Source organism: Leptidea sinapis, chromosome 12 (assembly GCF_905404315.1).
Source record: "Leptidea sinapis chromosome 12, ilLepSina1.1, whole genome shotgun sequence".
Lineage (NCBI taxonomy): Eukaryota > Metazoa > Arthropoda > Insecta > Lepidoptera > Pieridae > Leptidea > Leptidea sinapis.
Window position 1 is genome coordinate 7,448,591 of NC_066276.1, and position 22,443 is coordinate 7,471,033.

General features: G+C 34.6%; 1 long non-coding RNA gene across 1 annotated transcript; it reads right to left on the bottom strand.

The window, feature by feature from the left end:
• Window positions 1–3,128: 3,128 nt before the first annotated feature.
• Window positions 3,129–20,826, bottom strand: LOC126967276 (uncharacterized). The gene is made up of 2 exons (XR_007729957.1): window positions 20,559–20,826; window positions 3,129–3,927 (listed from the first exon to the last, which is right to left on the bottom strand). It is a non-coding gene; the product is annotated as an uncharacterized LOC126967276 (long non-coding RNA).
• Window positions 20,827–22,443: the final 1,617 nt, after the last annotated feature.

The following is a 22,443-nucleotide window of genomic DNA, read 5'->3' on the forward strand; positions in this document are numbered from 1 at the left end:
GATTGCGAAACTGAAGTGGCAATGGGCAGGGCACATAGCTCGACGGACAGATAGGACAGGCCGGTGTGGCATAAAAGTCCTGGAATTGCGACCGCGTACCGGAAGACGTAGTGTTGGTAGGCCTCCTCAAGGTTGACCGATGATCTGGCCAAGATCGCCGAATAACCTATTAGATGAAGGCATAGGACTGATCGAGGCCTTTGTCCAGCAGTGGACGTCTTCAGACTCGACTCAGACTTGTAATGTATTTCCGAGTCTGCTGAGTGGAGTGGTGAAGAAGTACGTAATTGACCTGTAACTCGCTAATGACTATTGTACCAATTAGCGTTCAAGCTAAGCGAGCTTTTTCAACTGGCTACCCTGTCTGCAATAATAGAAGTCGTTTTAGCAGATACAAATCAAATTTTTTTTTTACTATGGTTTGTTTTACTTCACCTTTGAAAAAAATGTGTAAAGTTGTAGTAGGTGAGACCGTGAGAAGTTGAAAAAATTTTCACGTTTCGTTTCATATACCAAATACTTTAGACAGAAATCGTATGATAAAGTCAAAGTCAAAAATATTTTATTGACTTATTTCATAAGATTGCTCGTCAACGTCAATCACCAAATATGCAATTCAAATACATGTTAATTACACAAAAGTTTAAACCTATAATAAATATTTATTAAACAAATATTAGTACCAATCAATACCAATGTTTTACTCTTGTGAATGACTAACACAAAGAAATTGTAAGCGTTAAATATTGTGGTGAAAAAACGACTTAACCGTATTAACAGGTCAACTTGTTTCAACTATCCTCATATCGAGGTAAGAGGAAACAGAGGTCGAGGAGAGTTGAAACATGATTTTTGAGAAGTGTTAAAGGCTGTGATATAAAAGTGATGATAATATAACATGGAGCTATTTATTAAAATTTAACTTTACAAGTACGAAACACACATTTTTCAGGTAGTAACTCGAAGCGTTGTGGACTTTTCAGTCGCAAAGTTACTTCTTCTGTTGCGAGATCATATATTTCGCGACTCGCCATATCTCTGTTAGTCTTTCTTTCAGTAGGCATTCTTAAACAAATTAAATCAATTGAATACAAACATTTTATGTGCCCGTTATTTATTGACTGCTGTCATATATATTAAATTGAAAACGAGGAGTGTTGAAACAGGCTGTTTCAAATCTCCTCAGTAAGAAAAATCCTCCCAATTTTTATTTAATACTTAAAGAAGCAAATACACAGAAATCAATTGTAACAAATAATTAAATCAAGTGTAATAAATCTTCGGTTAATGAGCTTTCGAAAGACATGGCATCAAAATATAGGCATTGTAATAAACGTTAAAAACTTACTTTTCAATATTTTTGTCACATGTCATGCAGAACTCCACTACCACGCGACTGACTCCACCAACGTCATTTAACACGTCAGCCCGCGGAGGGAAGTGATTGAAAAGCGACGCCACCAACTCGATAACTGTTTTATGTTCCCTAGAAGCGGTAGGTACTGTTTCAAATGACCTTCACACATTTGATATGTGTTATTGAATATTAATGAATATGGCTCTATGGGCTCGGACCTTTTGCCTGTCCGATGGACGAAGAAAAATTAACGAATGTCGAAGGTCGGACAGAAAAAGCGCGGGAAACGTTGAATCGATTGGTCGTTTTTTCTTTCGCTGAATTTTCTTTTGTAAATCCCCTCGGTCTTCCCTACCCCAACAATATCACATCTGATTCATATAAATTGCACCATCTAGTGTCGGTAACTCGACCTCCAGGTGGGGGAAAAAGGTTCATCGCATATAATGAAAATTTAATTTCTTTAGTTTATTTGACTTGTTTGTCAGTGTGAGTTTAAAATTGAATAAAATTCAAAACATTAAGTTGCTAATTCGCTTTGATGACTGTTTACGACTTGTCTTTTCTATCTTACTGTATCTTTGTAAGAGATGTTCTTGTCGCTTGCACGCTTTGTACATATGTCTGTATGCTAGTAGGCACCTACATTGTACCTAAATCTATGATTGCACCTTTAAAAACAAATGTATACGATAGAAATGAACTTGATTGAAGATTGCGAATTCTAGAATGGCCGACATGAAAAAAAAGTTCTTCTAGTACGTAAGTAGATACTTACACAAAAGTATACTTATATTGTTTTTTTATGAAAATAAGGCACGAGACGAGCGCGATCAGCTGATGGTAATTGATAAGCCCTGCAGGATTTTTGAAAAATCACAAAAATTCTGAGCGGCACTACAATTGCTCTCGTCACCTTGATACATAAAATGTTAGATCTCATTTGCCCAGTAATTTCACTAGCTACGGCGCCCTTCAGGCCGAAAGAATAATGTTCACACATTACTGCTTCACGGCAGAAATAGGCGCAGTTGTGGTACCTATAATCTAGCCGGCATCCTGTACGATGGTAGATAATGTTATGGCCTCTTCGTTCGCAAGGCCGACTTTTATGAGTAAGTACCTACCTACATCTTTATCGTATAAATTAAAAACATTACTGCATCGAAATTGTTAACTCACTGTTTCTTACTCTATCATAAAACTTCATACAAATGATTCAATTAGGTACCGGATCCCGGTCATTTATTTATGGGTATATTATATATAGGTAAAATGAGAGTAAGTAACATAGGTACGAGGTTTAAAAATGGATAAACAAACAATGTAGTTACATACCTACTTACAAAAACAGTATAAATAGTAAAGTATTAAATTTTTCGTTGCAATTTGCAAAATAACGAATTTGCAAAATGCGGATGAGTAAAAAAAGGACTCAGCGCCGTAATATTAGCAAGTGAAGCACCGTTATGCTAGTGTGTGTGTGGTTACGGGGATACTAGTTACACAATTTTTTCTCCCTTTAATAATCATATATGGCCACAAATACTTATATAGGGGCTATGTATTTACACGTTAATCGGCTTGTTCTGCTGCTACACTGTTATGTAAGGTGACACCGAGTCCTTATTTTTTTACTGTTCCGTGGTTGTAGTGTGATTTCCACTAAAATTAATTGAACGGGACCGGTTTCATAGGGTCACTCAAGCTGCGCTAATTGTTAATATTTCCTGTAATATGTTTTGGTTATTAGTAAAATAAAAGTCAATAGATGTTTTAACTATCACAACATTTAATTATCATATTAAAGTTACATATAAACTAAACCTTTACAATTATTGATGATAATAACGCTTATACATAATTAAACAAAATTAGTCGATTTAGAAAGGTAACTATTCCATTTGGTTTTAAAAGGTATGCTTAGTTTATATTTGGAGTTTTTAATTTTGGATGATTTTTTACACTTATTTACTGTATTTAGGATTTCACCCTGCAAAGGGATCGATGGTTTCTTTTATATAAGATTCCGTTGCCTGTCTGTCTGTCAGTCGGTTGTATTTCATAAACCGCAATGTTACAATATTTTGATAGAGTGAATTTTAGAATGACCGCCATATTAATTAAGTGTTTCTGTTACAAAATTCTTTTAAAAGTACAAGTATCTTGCAGTAGAAACAAAAAGAATTTAAACACTACGTTCAGAAGAAAGTGCGAGTCTAACTCATATTTGACAGGTTTTTGCCTAGCCATAGACAATGGCAAAATTAAGACGCCATTTTGATATAATGAGCAAGGAATGCTTCAGACGCGTTCGCTTTCTGTGGGTTGTGAAAGCAACGTTACGTCACCCATTGGATAGCTTTCAGTCTGTCGACCGCAAGCAATATTTTTACTTCGTTCTCTCGGCGTACCGCAACACAAACGTTTTAAGACGCACGCGTAACACATTAGCAATGAAAGCATTAGTAGTAATCCTATGATAACAGTAACAACAAGCAGTATTCTTAGCTCTCCATTTGCTTCCACACCCACTGAGTTCCGACCCATTTTCGCACAAATGAATTAATCTGCAACAAAAGAAAATGTCGTGAATACATAAGTCTACTAAATTAAACTTCTTGCATATTGGTAATATTTGTAAATAGTTATCCAGATAACACTGTGGTGTGAATAATAGATAAAAATAATATGTAACTATTAAAATACTGAATTTTTAATAACTTTACTATACATTCGTTGGCACTTTGCATCAAAATAATTCATATTTCGATATATTTTATGTTAACTGCCGGAGGTCCTAAGGCATAGCAAATGTCTCCTTTTTGCAGATGACGTAAAATTACTGCTCGAAATAAGAGAAAAATCTGGGTGTTTTGTTTACATCGGAATCTTCAGATTAGAGAGCACATTATTAAAACCTGTAAAAAGGCCTATAGTAATTTAGGGTTTGTTTTGAGACACTCTAAAGAGTTTACTAATATCACAACCGTCAAGGTACTTTATAATGCACTGGTAAAGGAGTCGTTTGGAGTACAACTCGGTGATATGGGCCCCATAAGAGGTATCTGTACTTTTGTACAGGTTGATGTTAGAACGTGTCCAAAACAAATTCGTTAGGCACCTTTACCTCAAGGTATACGAAGTATATCCATTTCACACACTTATGAACCCGACACTGTTTGTGCTGGGTATGGTAGGGTATAATGAGTTGAGTGTCCGTAGGGACTTTTTTCTAGCAACGTATGTGGTGAAGTTGTTGCGCGGGAAAGAGCACAACCCGGGAGTTCTGTGACGGACCAGTACGTGTGGAGGCGCCTCCATCCACTATCGGTTCCGATGGCGAGAACAAATGTGTTCGGCAAAGTCGCCTTAAACTAGAGCCCTTCGCCATATAAATGAACTCGACAACAAAGTGGACATTTTTATGGTGGGTCGATGTTATGGTAAATAATTGTATGTTCAAGTTTTTTGTATTTTCTGGAGTGATGTATTATTTTGTGGAGCGAATGAGTGAAGAAAGATTGACGCATCAAATATATAAGGCAAGTGTGTATGGGCAAGTCAGTCGCGGGAGACCTCGTAGAACATTCGTCGACCAACTTGGGGACGTTTTGAGAAAAGTAGAGATCTGAAGCACCCGCAACCGGCGAGCATGTATGAAAAGAGTAATGAACGTAGAGGAGGCGCGTGAGGTTTGTAAGGATAGAAGCAAGTGGCATTCTATTGTCTCTGCTTACCCCGACGGGAACAAGGCGTGAGTCTGTATGTATGTATGTATGTATTATTTCTAATGTAATGTTTGGTTTATTATTTAATATTATTGTATGATTAGTTTTAGATGGATTTATTTGTTGTTTGCATATATTATTCTTGTTTGTTTGTTTTTAACTCTCTCGTTAGGTCTCCTGAAATGATACCTAGTCGCTATGTGTGGTAAATAAAAAAAATTGCCTGTATCTATATGTGATTTGACTTAAAGACGATCCTTCGTTCCTTGATATGTTTGAATCCGATGAATGACAATATTTTCATTCGTTTGGCCTTGTGTTAAAACTAGGATCACCAGGATAATTCAAAAAATATCCACACACCGAATATAAGAAGAGGGATATAATTTTAAATATAAGCAGGTTCCCACTCTTACGCAGTTTGTTTTACTGAAAAATGAGAAATAGTTGAAAGTTAAAAATACGCCTTAAAAAGAAGAAAGTAATTTTATGTGAAGAGTTCGTGATTCAATGGCGATAATACCTAAGTCGTAAGTCGTAGTAAAGTTTTTTTTAATGATAATAAGGGACGAGACGAGCAGGACGTTCAGCTGATGGTAATTTATACGCCCTGCCCATTACAATGCAGTGCCGCTCCCGATTCTTTAAAAATCCAAAACTTCTAAGCGGCACAATTGCGCTCGTCACCTTGAGACATAAGATGTTAAGTCTCGTTTGCCCAGTAATTTCACTAGCTACGGCGGAATTAGTTGATATTTTACTATCTATATCTGTTTTCAATCAACCGTTTTTGAAGTGAGCACATCCGTCATTCTTACAAAACCTGGATCCACCTACATAGAAGTACTTCCCTTTATTTTCTATTTATGTGGATTACCTACGTCGCTTATCTTTAGTTGAATGCTGAAAGTGAATTACGATGCTCATACTTGCTGCATAGTGAAAAAATAAAAGATACGTTAATGGTCTCTGAAACTATCTTGAGTGCCTATGTATTAAATTTAATAGCACTTAAAATGTAATGAAACCATTGTTGCTGGATAAAAAAGGTCGTAAACATGTTAGAGATTTGGACGAGAAAAGCTGAACATTTTCATGGAATTATTATGGCTTTTAAGTTCTCAAACTTCAGGAAAAATGCTTAGATTTACATAATATAGAAATGAAGGACAAATATTTGAAGTTCTCCTTTCGTAATGTCCGTTGAATTGAGATGATTTGCACTAAATTCCAAAAACTTGTATAAAAGATAATAATAGATATTGTGTAACTTAACTCGTGTTTTTAACAAAAATATCCAATATTTTATTGGTGTAAATCTTAGATTAAGCATTGGTCTCCGCTGCGCTCCAACTAGATACCGATAGCCGCAAAATGCGGCAACTAATACTACGCCCAATTGGGCGTACTCGAGCCAGTCTCGAACAATGTGTGATTTTGAAGTGCCACATGTTCTGTTAAACTTTGCTAATAATTGAAACTAAACCGGGTTGCGTAGTAAAAGTTTGTAAAAATTATACTACAAAAAATTAGAAAGACACTGGGATCACATATCATCAGTAAATATTGTACATATATTTTATTAACACGAATCGTATTTTACAAAATTTGAAAGATTGAGTGTCAAGATGCCACGCACACAAGCATCAAATATTTGCCGTTATAAAAAAGCTATTGTTCTTAGGTAGTGCGGTATCTAGTACCTATTATAGCGTAATTCTGAATACTCTCTCTGTGTAGGTAAGTGTTAATTGAAATGCTACTCTTGGTTTTGGCTACAGCAAATCAGCTTTGGGTAGATATAATACGTAGATCTATCGGGATCTAATATTTTACGATTATGGCGCGTAAAATAAAATGGGGTCACACTGACGACCGGGACCTCTATTGTTACTCTTGTCTCTTTCCAATAAGATGTGCCTTATAGGAGCCGACCTATATATAGGTAGATAATAATTTTATTTATTTTTATAAGAGATTTCCACCTATATATTGATGATCATGATATCTCTGGAACCATAAGGAGTAGAGACTTGAAATTTGGTAGAAATATTCCTTTTGCTGAGTAGAGGTCAGCTAGGATTTTACGAAATTCCACCCGCAAGATTCTTTTGCAACATATTATATTAATACTATATATTAATACTAGCTGACCCAGCAAACGTTGTTTTGCCAATATTAAAATCGCGATACAAAAGTAATAATCAAACAAATTTAAATAAAAAATATGCCGTGGACCACCCTTAAAATTTAGGGGGATGAAAAAACGATGTTGTCCGATTCTCAGACCTACCCAATATGCACTCAAAATATCATGAGAATCGGTCAAGCCGTTTCGAAGGAGTTTAACTACAAACACCGCGACATGAGAATTTTATATATTAGATAGTAGGTTAGTATTTAAGTAATATTCTGTTAATGCGATGTCAGAAAAGTGTAATAAATAAATAAATATTTAGAAAAAAAATATCATACAACCATTAGGTTCTTTTATGTCGAGTTCCCGGAGCAAGGGTTGTCAAGCTCGCTTAATTGGCACCGCTCGTGACGGCGTAGTGGGGCGGGTCGATAACTTCCCTGAGATATGTGCGAAGGAAGCGATGGCTGGTCCATGCGTCATGCTCGTGAATGGGCGCCGCTTAGGTTTCCTCTTCGGTCATGTCTTTGGGATTTTAATTTTCTATTTATGTATTGATAAAACACAATTTTAACTTATGAGTTTAAGTATAGATATAATTGCTCGCACAATATCTCTACTTATTTACAGAGTATGCGAATTGATACACTCGTTTCTGGTTTTAGTATTCTTTATGATAAAACAAAAGGTTTAAGTAACGGTAAGATGGTTTCTAGTAAAAAAAATATTTGTATGCATGTGTAAAAGTCATATACAACTGATCTTTATCAGTCAAGTCTTTACTTAGAAACGCTAAAATTCACAGAAGGCAAACAAATTCCATTCGAAAATCTAATTTAACTTAGTATTTAGTTGTTGGTGTTGACGGAGACTGAGGTTCCGCAGTAATGGAAATTAAACAAACACAGGAAAACTGTCTGAAACGTTCAAGATAACTACAACATCGTTTCAACCGATAACCGGTGGAATTATATTGGGAACAGTTACTTATAAACTAGATATCGCGAGATACATCTAGATTATATTCTTACCAGTGCGAGGCTCCTGAGCACAGGATGCCGGCTAGATTACGGGTACCGCAACGTCGCCTATTTTTGCCGTGAAGCAGTAATGTGTTAAGCATTATTAGTTTTCGGTCTGAAGTAGTGTAGTAGAAAGCTAGTGAAATTACTGGGCAAATAAGACTTATCATCTTATGTCTCAATTGTAGTCCCGTCAGATTTTTTGGGGATTTTCTAGAATCCTGAGCGACAGTTTATTGTAATGGGCAGGGCGTATCAATTGCCATCAGCTGAACGTCCTGCTCGTCTCGTCCCTTACTGTCATAAAAAAAACACAATAATAGGTACGATAGCAATTTTCAAACATTTTAATAATATCACTAGCTGACCCGACAGACGTTGTTCTGTAGATAATAAAAAAAATACTGTTTTATAGGAATTTGCAAATAATATTTCAAAACATCAAGAACTATTTCGTAAAAAACGCTCCCTGCTGTTATAATGAAATTGTTTTACAGCGGAACTGTCAAACCGTGCGTCACTCAATTCTCTCATAGAAAATATGTGTTTACAAAACAACTATTGAAAATAAAAATAATTATGGGACCCAAATCGAAATAAAAACTATCCTATCTCTCAAGTTGGATCGAACTGCACATGGTGTGCGAATTTTATTATAATCGGTTAAGTGGTTTAGGAGTCCATTGAGGACAAACATTGTGACACGAGATTTATATATATTAAGATATATATGACAACCTGTATAGCCGAGTGGTTAGCGATTCCACCTACTAAGCTAGAGGTCCCGGGTTCGAATCCCGGTAGGTGCAAGCATTTATATGATGAATATAGATGTTTGTTTCCGAGTCATGGATGTTTAAATGTATTTATGTATGTTTGTATGTATGTTTATATGAATATATGTATGTTTAAGTAAGTATATTGTATATTATATATCATTGTCTTGTAACCCATAACACAGGCTATATAATATATATGCTTAACTTGGGGCAATATAATTTGTGTAAAATGTGTGTCAATATGAATTTTATAATTTAAATAAAAATAATTTGTGTGCATTATTGTAGCTGTAACTTTTTGCAAAGAATGAGAAATATTTAAACTTAATTTATAGCCGTTTCCAAGTAAAAAAGAGACCTTAAAAAGGGGTAGTTCTGCCATATCCCTTTGATCGTGGACTTGTATGGCCTTATTTAATATAATTTCATTATCGTTCGAAAAAGAAAAATCTATTTTTAATTTGAAGGGGAAGCGTTTTTATGTCTGCTAGATGGTGGATATTAAGAATAAAAATAAAATAAAATAATAAATAAAAATATATGTCGATGGATAGTTCTTTCAGAAATATCGCGAATATGGATTGTGAATAATATTTTTAATTCAGGAATCCCAAATAAAGTCGCTTTGAAGGGACATTTTTGTTAAACTCTTTAAATTTCTTCTCTTAATTTTTAAATTTTTTAGAAGCAGCTATCCCCTCCACCTTAGGTACATCTAAAAAGTTGATTTTGGAAATGTGAAAAATTCACGAATTTATTATATACTTATAAACCAATATTATAAGATATTATAAGGAATACTGCTAAGGTTTTAAAATAAATATGTGATATACTTGGAAAAGAAAAACTTCGTATACGGCCTTTAGGTACTAGTAACTAGTTGAACCCGACTTCATCCGGGTGAAATTGATTGATAACAATAAACATGTTCTATCCATAAACATACACAGAGGGCAGCGCTGGACCGATCGTCTTGGAAATCTTTGGGGGAGGCCTTTGTCCAGCAGTGTACGTCTTCCGGCTTACGATCATGGTTCATAAACATTACGCTATATATACGCTCTTGATAGAGCGGTTGTGGTTGTCAAGAAGTTTTAATTGGGTCAGATGAATCATCCGCATCCGAAATACGCATGCATCCTCACAATGTTTCGCCATCTCTCTCTGTTATAGGTCATTCGAGTACACTTATGTACGGAACCGCCATCAGCAGATTTGATCTAGTCGGTCCATCGCATAGGAGACCTTCCACGCCTAATGCCTTCAACTTTACCTTGGACGATAAGTCGTTTTATGGACTGGCTGCCACGCCTCAATACGTATCTAAAGAAGGTAAGTATGCAGGACTGCACTATGGCAGATATTTGGTTCCGGAGTATAGATACGTGTGTGCTAAATCCGGTCCACGATACAAAAAGCATTCTTCTCCAGCACTACACTTCCAGGTCTATCTTCTTCTTTTCAACCTTTTTGAAATGTCCACGTTTCGGCAGAATACAGATATATCAGTAAGATTAGCTTTTGTATGAGCCTCGACTTGTGATGTTTCTGCTTTTCCATATTTTTTATGTCCTCTCCCTTGCAGTGTAGACACTGCAGACATATGCCTTTTTATTTCTTCAATGCGTAATGCGTGACTCTATATTATAATTAATATATCAATGGCATTTGTAGCGCGCGCCCATAAATGATGTGTAACTTTGGCAGGGATTTCTAATTTCTTTTGAATAACGCAAGAGCCTTATGAGATTACGAGTAAGAACTCTTAGTAAGTCAAATAACAATATTTTTGTCAATTTTCTTTGTAACGCCAGATTTTTAAACACATTATTTTTCAGTAACGATGTGGTATGTGGACTCGCTATTAAGTGTCATTCGTCATTAAGGCTGGGAACCGAGCCAATGGCCTTGAGGAATCAAGCGAAGCTAAGTTATCTCTCTCGCACAAGATCGCCATAGTTTTAATTCAGAATAAGAAGCATTTTTAATTTATTACAAATAAAATACAATTTTCACTAATAAACGAACAGAACTATATCATGTTAAATAATAATGGCGTACTATTACTAAATTTTCGTACAATTTTTATCTAGATTTAATGATTAGCTTGGCTCTAACTGTAAAGTTTATTTTGTACAAAAAACCAAAATACCCCTTGAATTTTGCTTTTTTTTCGCACTGTCTCAAAAATTTAATTTTCTCCTCATATTCTGTAGATATATAAAACTTGATTGTAAAAATATAAGCTTTATATATAACCCGTCAAGAAATGGTTTCAATTATGCGCTATTCTGGCGATTTCTTTGGATAGCGACCTTAAATGATAATAAATATATTTACAATATCTCTTCACAAAATGTGTGTGACAATTAATAAATACACAGTTTACGTGATACGACAGCACTTTAAATACATAGGTACTAAAGGCTGAACCATTTCATGCGACACATAATCAAATTTTTGCAGTATATTTGCACTATACAGCGAAGCAAATCACATTACTCAAATAATTCACTTTATTCGTATTCATGTATTTGCGGTTCAAAGTGCCCGATAATTGCATTATGTGTGTATAAGGGGCTCTAAGCAGAGTAAATAGTTCACAGAAATGACGTGAAACCACACCTCAATACGAATACAAATAGCTTGTTGTAAACGTACGTACTATACGAGACATATACTCGTATGTCAGCAATATTATAACTAGAATTAAAGACATATTTTATGCTAGATTATACAAATATGTTGATAGTATTCGTGGTAATATTAACCTTAACCCCCTTATTCATAATGGGCGGCTAACTTAAAACATCCGCTAAGGAGTGTTTTTCACATTCTGACTTAGGTCAATAGAAGAAGACAGAGTGAGAATTAGCAATGCTTTAAGTTAGCAGACTATTATGAATAAGGGGGATATTATTTATTGGATCTATACATAAATTATAGATTATATAATAAATAGATATATAAAGAACAGGCACATTATATTTAATCGAACATGTATTAATTTTTTTATTGAATTATGACATGTCGCAGGTATATTGTCAAAGACGTGATATTATCATTTCACTAGTGATATTATAATTAATTGAATTGACCCTTGTTCACTACTAGGTCTCAAAGACAAATTTAAATAATAATAAATTATTCGTAGTCTTCGAACCCTTATTAATAGACTCGCCCTATAATTATTTGTCCTGACTAACTGATTGAGTAATTCATTAACGCAGAGCCTTAACCAATGGGGCCAAGCAAACTTGAAATTTCGCACAAACGTTCCGTAAAAATATTCCCCTTAGGACATAAAATAATGAATGGATAGCTATATGGATGAATAAAGCTGATAAAGTAAGCATTTAGTTAGAAAGACGTTTCTTAAAATTTTACCCCTAAGGTAGCAATTAAAGAGATTAATATCCGTATCCTCAACAAACACAGCAATGACTTTGCGAGCTGTTTCGTTGAACTCGTATTAAAAATTAGGTTGGTACTCTAATTTACAATGTTGGATACATCTCTACATTTAAAGCTAAATAAAAAAATATTGTAAGTAAACAATTCAACATTGTACATTCTTTAAATTTCATGGCAATGCCAATTCTTTGTAAATTGTAGAGATGATATAGTTGCTGCGGACAAATTATATCAAAATTACTTTATTCATCTAGATTCTAGGTTCAGGAAATGGCAATTATGAATGTCAAAAGACACTGACCTCTTCTATATACCACTGGACTGACGGATGTCAAAGTGCTTTTGTTTGATATTCGTCATTTTGGCGGCTCATCAAACTTAGCCCCCCAAAAAAATTTTTTTTTCTATTTTTGAATTTTCAATATCGCATATCGTTAGTTCGTAGTTTGTTCTTAATTGTTCGCTATAAATAATTGTTTGTTCTTTTGTTGTTTATTTAAAAACAATTAATTAAAAACATACCCTTTAGTTAGCCCCCGCCCCCTGTTAATGGGGGGAAACGCCTACTATTTGGTTCTGGCGTTGTTTTAACTGTTCTAACATAACCTAACCTAACCAATTTTAATGAATTGCAATTTTTTTTTTTAATAAATAAATCGAGAACAAACAAATGTTTATAGAGAACAAATGGCGAACTAACGATGTAATAAAAAAAAATAAAAAAATCTGGGGGGCTAACTTTCTTGAGCTCATTTTGGCGCTGTTGGCCATCAAAGAGTATAATAATATATAGGGAAAAGAGAGCCCTCTCTTCGCATTATGAGCTGTCTATTTGAAAACTAGCGCCATCTGGAGATTGGCCCCGAAAATAACTATATATAATCTCCAAATTATAAAATTCATTTTTAATGTTGTGACGTAATTAAATAAGTAAGTCTACTTTTTAATGTAGGTATTGCAATTTTTTACCGTGTTGAAATTGCGCGTAGAGTTAGTTTTTTAATTTTGTCACAACATAGAACATAAAGGATAAATTTTTAGTATAAATATGCAAAATGGAACACGAGAGCTACATGCATGCGCAAACGCTAGAACTAGCCGCCATTTTATGACCAGTGGGCAGTGACACAAATAGAGAAAAGTTGAAAGGTTTCAAAGCGAGTGACAGTCTGAAAACGTCACTTTAAGGCGTCTGTCCCACCCATGTCGGCCATGTAGCGAGAGTTTGCGGTACTAAAACTAGTGATGACAACCTAGTGGACAACATAGATGGTGGAAAACTATTTACGAAAATTGTGTACTTTATTACGTTGATTCTTGAAGTATAAATAACACGGAAAACGAACGAAAATGTAAAAATACTTCAGAGTATTGTACGTTCCTTCGCAGCCATTTGTATTATACGTCAAAATTAGTTCTCTGGACACTCATGAGTGGCGCTTCAAGTAGGCTACAAAAAATTTGCCGTCAAACATATGGAACAACCTGTCCATTGGTATTTATACAGTTCAGTGTAAAGACTTAACGATTATTTTTCTTTTTAATTTACCAGCACTTCTCAAAAGGTTGAGTTTTAAAAAATTGGCAAGAAACTCATTGCCACTCTTTAAAATTAATATTTACAGCTTCATCGTTTTATAGTATTGCTACAAAAATACTCAATCGTCAATTATTCCAATGCCTTACAAGCAGTGAATATTTTTTTTATATGCGTTCACTGCTTACAAGATACATATCTATTAGATGAGTAAAACAATACGCGAAAATCTCGTTTTTCTTCTAATAAAAGACACATTGAAATTCATTAGATACTTTCACTTCAGTTTACGGGCTAACCGTTGAAAAGGAATTGCGATCCATTCGCGTCATATTGATCTACGAGGAACGTTTAACATGTACCTGAAGCTAAATTAAGACTTGCTTACAAACACACCTACACACCGCGCAGTGTAGATCTCATAATATTTTATACTAATGTACCGACAAACTTGACCAAGAGATATTTTGGAGTTTTACTCGCAACTCGCATTCTGTGTTTTGAGGCGCTTATTAACTATCTCAAACACTACATATAATAATAATAATATTGACACACTATTTACACAAATTATCTTGCCACAATTTATGCATTTAGCCTGTATTATGGTTTCCAAGACAACGATATATTTAATACAATATACTTACTTAAACATACATAAATACATATAAACATTCATGGCTTGGAAACAAACCTGTGAAAGATCATTCGTATTATACATAAATTTATATGATTATTATTTTTTTTAATTTATATCTATAAGTACTACTATTACTATAGAAGTTACTGTTATATAATTTTGAAATAAGTTGGATAGGTGAATTTTAGCCATAATTATTGTTTCTGAAAAAATCTTACGACGATCATAAGGTGGTACACATAATCCAATCTTCGATAGAATAATAATGGACAGTCTGATTGATTATTTAATCCTACTAATATTATAATTGTGAAAGTTTGTATGTCTGGATGTATGTTTGAACTTCTTTAGCGCAAAATCTACTGAATATATTATGATGAAACTTTACAATAATATAGCTTACACACCAGAATAACAAATAGGCTATTATTTATAAAACTATAGTGTGAATTATACAAAATATAAAAGAAGTGTGATTGTTACTAATGAATAGAACTAGCGCCATCTCTTATCAACTAGCAAGCAAAACATCAATACAATTTATATATGACAAAACAACGTTTGCCGGGTCAGCTAGTAATTTATATAAGAAAAGAATTTGTGATTATGACATAAGTTACATAAAACTCGAATAAAAACACCAATCCTTAATCTTATAAAATTATATTTTCTATATATTTGCAATGTCCAGTTTCAGAACTATTTTCATTTCGGAACGAGAGCTATACACTCTGGAGAGCAGTTTATTAACAAGGATTTATGATTACGGATAAATAACTTCAAACTCCAGACATGTTGGTAATTAAATTCTCATATTTGCGTTATTATTACTTATTTGAAATAAGTCATTATTATAGCACTAACTATATGTTTTAAGCACAGAACAGATAAAAAATAAGGGACGAGACGAGCTGGACGTTCAGCTGATGGTATTTGATACGCCCTGCCTGAACAAAATCCACAGCAAGAATCAAATCTAAGCCATGTTATGTTTCATAGCAAATACCTCAAGAATTTGCAAAAGATACGCTGAATTAAATTTATACAAAGAAACGATTCAAGCAGTTATTTTTTTATGAAAATAAGGGAGGAGACGAGGAGGGAGCTCAGCTGACGGTAATTGATACGCCCTGACTATTACAATGCAGTGCCACTCAGGATTATTGAAAAACCCAAAAATTCTGAGCGTCACTACCACTGCGCTCGTCACCTTGAGACATAAGTTGTCATGTCTTATTTACCCAGTAATTTCACTAGCTACGGCCACCTTCAGACCGATACACAGTAGTGCCTACACATTACTGCTTCACGGCAGAAATAGGCGCCGTTGTGGTACCCATAATCTAGCCGGCTTACTGTGCAAAGGAGCCTCCCACTGGTAAAATTAGGTGACATTGTCACATATCAAAAACTTCCCTATAAAGGGCTAACGAATTATAAAACTTCAGTAAATTTCCAAACAAAATCCACAACAAGATTGAAATCCGAGCCAAACTATGTTTCATACCAAATACCTCGAGAATTTGCAAGAGATACGCTGAATTAAATTTGTAGAAAGAGACGATTCAAACAGTTATTAATTCATCACGAGAATACGTTCAAATATATTTCACAGTGGAGTTTAGTACCTAGTAAAATACAAGTTGTATAAAGTCTCCTAGATAACGAGGTTTGCTGTGAGGAAACTTGTTGAAAACTTTATTAATTGTATTGATTAGAGATAAACCCGGCGTGATAAAGTAGATTCTAGGTACTCTTACTTATTACGATATTTTGATGTTATCAAGGTTTGTAATAACAACGTTTTTTGTACGTATTAGCCAACGCCGAACAGCGTAGTTCTCATTGGATTGCTGGTGATATTCTCAGCTCACACATAACTTCCGATATGTTTATTTTTACTTTATGATGTGGCGATACTCAAATACTATCTAAATAGCAATATGAAATATAACATTGCAATATGTGCATTATAGCAATATGTGTGTTGATGACGTCACTGAACTGTATAAATGTCGTAGGTATAGATATTGTCAAAGCCGTGATATTATAATTTCACTAGTGATATTATTATAAACCGGTATATTGTCAATCGACTTCATTTCTTACAATTTAACGGCCTGATTTTAGTGACATTGTAATGTCACGGGTACACTATAGTGATATTATAATAAATCTAGGTATTTTACAAATGAGAGCAGTTAGTAGTGTGAGACGTCGAGCGTTCTAATTGGTAATTTTTTAATACGAATTTTGCAAAACAATAATTGTACCTAAATATTGGAGCGTGTCTGCAATTTTTCATTTAAAGTTATTGTTGAAATAGTAGTAAACAATGGTCAATTCCAATCTGGCCCACGCTGCCGCGGCACGCTACGCTCGGTTTGTGCTTTGTGATTAACAAGTAACAGTGTTAAGTTGTTTTTGGGAGCTACTAGTGAACAAGGGCCGATTCGATTAGATAACAATAATTAGTTGATTACAGTACTGCATAACTTAAAATATAATGACTAGGTATACAAGAAACAGACCAATCAGAGACGGCCTCTTAAACTAATGACCAATAAGATTGTCAAAATATCAATGCCTTAGAATATCACTATAGTGTACCCCTGACATTACAATGTCACTAAAACCTGGCCGTTAAATTGTAAGAAATGAAGTCGATTGGCACTCTACCGGTTAAGTATAATATCACAGCTTTGAAAATATACCTGCAACATATACATTAGAGCTACATATTTGGTCACTCGAATTCTTAGTTTAAAATTTAATAGTATAATAAAGCAATTGCTATGGAAAATATAATATTGGTATATTTAGGTGTTTGTTGAGCTTAAAAAAACATTCGACCACGTATCTAGAATATTATACTACCTATATTCTTCAATACTCGAAACTTAATATTCTGATAGAATTTCCACAGGCATTTCTTGAGCACATGTTGCAGATGTTTTAATGGGCCATGGGTGGCTGGTTTTCACTTTCCGCCAGGTAAACCAAATGTCCGTTTCCCCCTCTAATATAAAAAAAAAATGTAAAATAACGTAAAGAAAGACAGCCCAACTAAAATCAAAATTATTGGCGTTACAACAACGATTTTGTGTAATAATAATATTGTAATTGCAATTTTGTAGGGTAATTGAAAGTACCCACAATAGCAGTAATAAGATAAACAAATTATTTATTACATTTTAGAATATCATTCTTTTGTACACTATTAAACAATAATATTATGATTTAAGAAACTGGATGTTTACTATGTTTCAACAATATTTGTTTTTCTATCCCATCACATAACCGTGTTCGTCTTATATATACAACACAAAAATGAAATATTATAGTGAAAAAATACCTTGATTAAATAGTTTATTTGTAACCATACTTAATTAATTTTCTCATTTTAAGTAATCACTAAGTAAGTCACGGCACGGTATGTGTTACATATTCCTTTATAAACTTAGATATATTAAATCCGTGTGATGTCACACCCACAAAATATAATAAGTGAAAGCACCCTGTAGTTGCTTGCTATGACATTTTTATAGCGCTATCTGTGACGGGCTTTAATATTGGTATCTGGAGCCAAAGAGGATATAAATCTACGTAATGAGAGGCGGCACTGCGTAAGTAACAATTGACGATTAGTTTATTTAGACGATTATGAAATTTGACATAATTTTGAAATGTCAGTAATTACACTAACGCGATTGGCGACGTAGTATAATCCGGCTAAGTTTAAAAGCGAACAGTTGCTTTTAAAACGTAGTGGATTTCGGCTATCTTCGTTTTTTACAATATTATAGCCGTCATCTGTCAATCTATCAATGACTGCATTTTCAATGCTGCTTTCATACCATCGAGTGAATCGCTTTTTTCTTAGAGAGTTTCGCTTGGCTGTCTGAAGCACTGTTCTGGGGCTGGAGGTTCACCACGTTAGAACTGATGAGATTCTATTACTCAAGCAAAGTTCATAAATATATCTAAAACGCAGACATAAAGTTCAACCCACTTTAATATCAAAGATCAAATATGTTGCGATTGCTCTTCCAACTGAGCCAACCGTTCGAGTGACGTAGCGTTGATAAAATCTTGTATGCTTTGTTCAATGGAAAAATGCCCAGTTGGAAAGAGCGCTCGCACGGTACGCGAGAGGTCGCGGATTCGAGTCCCGCATCGTTAATAAAATATTGTTTTCAGTTTTATTTGTGTAATTAATCGCAGAAGTGAGGGTTATCACTTTAAAACATAACAAATTGATCATATATGTTGTTTGATCAATTTGTTCCTCGAAGCAATGTGTGCACAAATTGGATAACAGGCTGTTTCAATACGACAGGAAGTTCCTGAAAATCTCCGGAAATTACCCTATATGAAGCGTTCTCATCGTAATTCTTGCAATAACTGTTTGCAAAATTCTACAAATTCCGTAAAATTATTATATTTTATTTGGAAAACTTACAGTGTTACAATAACTTGATTACTATACAATAGTGTGAATATTTTACATCTTTTAAAAGTTTTCACATAATGATTCTAATATCACATAGCATAAGAGAGATAGAACTTTTTTTTTGTATATAAGTATATAAAATATGTTGATAAGTAGGTTTGTGGTACATATTTATTATGTTCAAAGAGATTTTAAACACTACGTTCAATTATGTTTATATTGACAGTAAGGGAAAATTTAAAAAAAAATTAACAAAAAAACAACCGACTTCAAAAACACTATTTCAAAACAATAGATATAATATGCACTAAAAAGTGTAAAAATAATTGCGTATTTTTATACAATCTAATTCTAGTTACGATTATTGTCATTTTTGGAATCGATGTCCTTCCGCCGCCACCCGCTCTCGCCTCTGGCCTCCTCACAACTCAAGCACTTCTCACCTATAACTATGTATGTAGGTATCTATCCTATCTTGGGGGGCTAGGGAAGCACCAGCTTTCAAATAAAAAAAGAATTATCAAAATCGGTTCACCCATTCGAAAGTTTTGAGGTAACAACATAAAATTAAATACCGACGAATTGAGCACCTCCTCCTTTTTTTACGTCGGTTTAAAAAGTTAAATAAATAAATATCATATAATTTTGTGTTTAGTTACACTTAGTAATTTTTTTTTATAACAACATAAATAAACTTAATTTTTGCTGAAAGGGATATCAAGCTATCTGTCAGTGAAAGTCCTGTCGTAATTGGCACTGACAAAACGGCAATAAGCTGGAATTTTATAATCAAAGGCCGGTACAAACAAACAGATAAATAGTCAAATCATTGGTATGAAGATAGGCAGTACCGAGTACAAATAGATGAAAGTTATTATTTCAATAATGCCATCACCAATGGGAGGCTCCTTTGCACAGGATGCCGGCTAGATTATGGGTACCACAACGGCGTCTATTTCTGCCGCGAAGCAGTTTTGTGTAAGCATTACTGTGTTTCGGTCTGAAGGGCATCGTAGCTAGTGAAATTACTGGGCAAATGAGAATTAATGGGCATCTTATGTCACAAGGTGACGAGCGCAATTGTAGTGCCGCTCAGAATTTTTGGGGTTTTTCAAGAATCCTGAGCGGCACTGCATTGTTATGGGCAGGGCGTAGTAATTACCATCAGCTGAACGTCCTACTCGTCTCGTCGTCTATTATCATAAAAAAATCACACTTTAAATTATTGTATTTATATATATTCTCAGAGTAGGTATCTATCTAAATATAGAATAAAATAATATATAATTTTAGGTGTCAGTTTGAAAGTGCAAAGTCGTGCGAATTTCACACAACAATAAAGCATTCAATGAATAATTAATGTATAAGCAGTTGACATAAATTAATTTGACATCAACTAGTAGACCTACTTAGTTCAAGAAATAAATTAATAAGTCAACTATGGGCTATCACAGATACTACAAAAGTTTATTATAAAATTTTCCTTACCTCACATCAGCCACATGCCAACAATAAGTATATTAAATACCCATATGCTTTGATATTTGATCCCTCAAAACAATGTCTTATTGAAATAAATATTTTTCATAATATTATATTAAAATTTCAAGCTATGAGGACTTTTTGAACACTTCTAGGTGAGGTTTTATTTAATTAACATTTTTAAGAGCAGTTACAACTGTGACTTACAAGTACACTATATATTACTGATAGCAAGCCACGAAAACAACCAGAAAAGGCGTGCAATCTCACTTGAGCCGATAATTTCACTGACACAGCGTAAGATATTATTGTATCTATGTTATCTATAGCGTCGCCTTATGTCATTATTTTTATCTGTCTCACATCCATTGCGGAATATACAACGAGGATAATTTCAAGTGAAACAGATACACAGCAATGAACTATTAACATTGCAGAAATGCTGCCCTAGCTGAATCGAATAAAAACGAAATAAAAGTTCTTTCGGAAAATATCACTTAACACAGCTATTCTTCATTCCAATTTTTCGACATTCTATATTCGGAGTATAATTCATATTAGGGGAAAGATGATACGATCCTCTTAAAGAGAGTTCGTTGGTACATATTATATTTATAGAATACATAATACGATTCGCCAAATTGTCAGTTTTGTATGAGAGAATTACTAAATTATTATTATAGATCTTTTCTTGCATCTTATAATTGTAAGAGATTGTGTTTTTGTATCAAAGCATTCAAAATTCGTGAGTCGTCGTGAGACGGGTAGCGCTACCCATAAAATAAGATGGACGGGAGCGATGACTGGTCCGTGCGTCATACTCGTGAATGCGTGCTACTTGTGGTGGCTAGATGATCCTGTCATAGAGCTTTATTTAGCTTTTGTTGTTAGTGAGGCATATCACTTAAAACATACTGTTTCGGCTAAGTTTGAAAGCGAACAGTTGTTTAAGAGACCCCGCAAACTGCAGACTTTCGATCGGCCGATAGTTTGGTTTAGTTCGGCTGTTAAGTGCGCACACTGGCCCGACTAAACAGTTGGGTCTGTGATGAGAGCGCACACTAGACATCTATCGGCCGACAGTTTTAGGGACGATTCGCTATTTGTTTTAAGTCGGCTATTGATGAGTTTGGCCGACTAAACAATCGGTGGTATGCGCGCCTAGAAGAGCGCTGTACTGATTTAACAGTCGGCCGATAGTTTGCTGACGGTTCAGTTTGAAGGCATTCGTGTAGCCCATCAAACTTTTTTGTCGGCCAATACCGAATCGTTATAATGTGCGCACTCTCATAAATCTTCATACTGATTAAGAAACCAACCAAACTATCGGCCGATCAAAAGTCTGCAGTTTGCGGGGTCTCTAAAACGTAGTGGATTTCGGCTATCTCTGTTTTTTTACAAGATCATAGCCGTCATCTGTCAATCTTTCAATCACTACACGTTTCATCGATTGAATTGCTTTTCTTAGAGTTTCGCTTGGCTGATTTCATGCTGTGATTCACAACAGCTCCCTCAGATCCATTGAAGCACTAATACCAGATATTATTATTTTTTTTTATGAAAATACGCGATGAGTCGAGCAGGACGTTCAGCTGTTGGTATTACGCCCTGCCCATTACAATGCAGTGCCGCTTAGAATTGTTGAAAAACCCAAAATTCTAAGCGTCACTACAACTGCGCTCGTCACCTTGAGACATAAGATGTCAAGTCTCATTTGCCCAGTAATTTCAGTTGCTACGGCGCCCTTCAGAACGAAACACAGTAATGTTTGTGTTGTAGTACCCATAATCTAGCCGGCATCCGGTGTAAAGGAGCCTCCCACTAGTAAATATGTCACATCATGGAGTAGAGGAAATACATCATAGAATTGTAAAACATAGATCGAAAACCA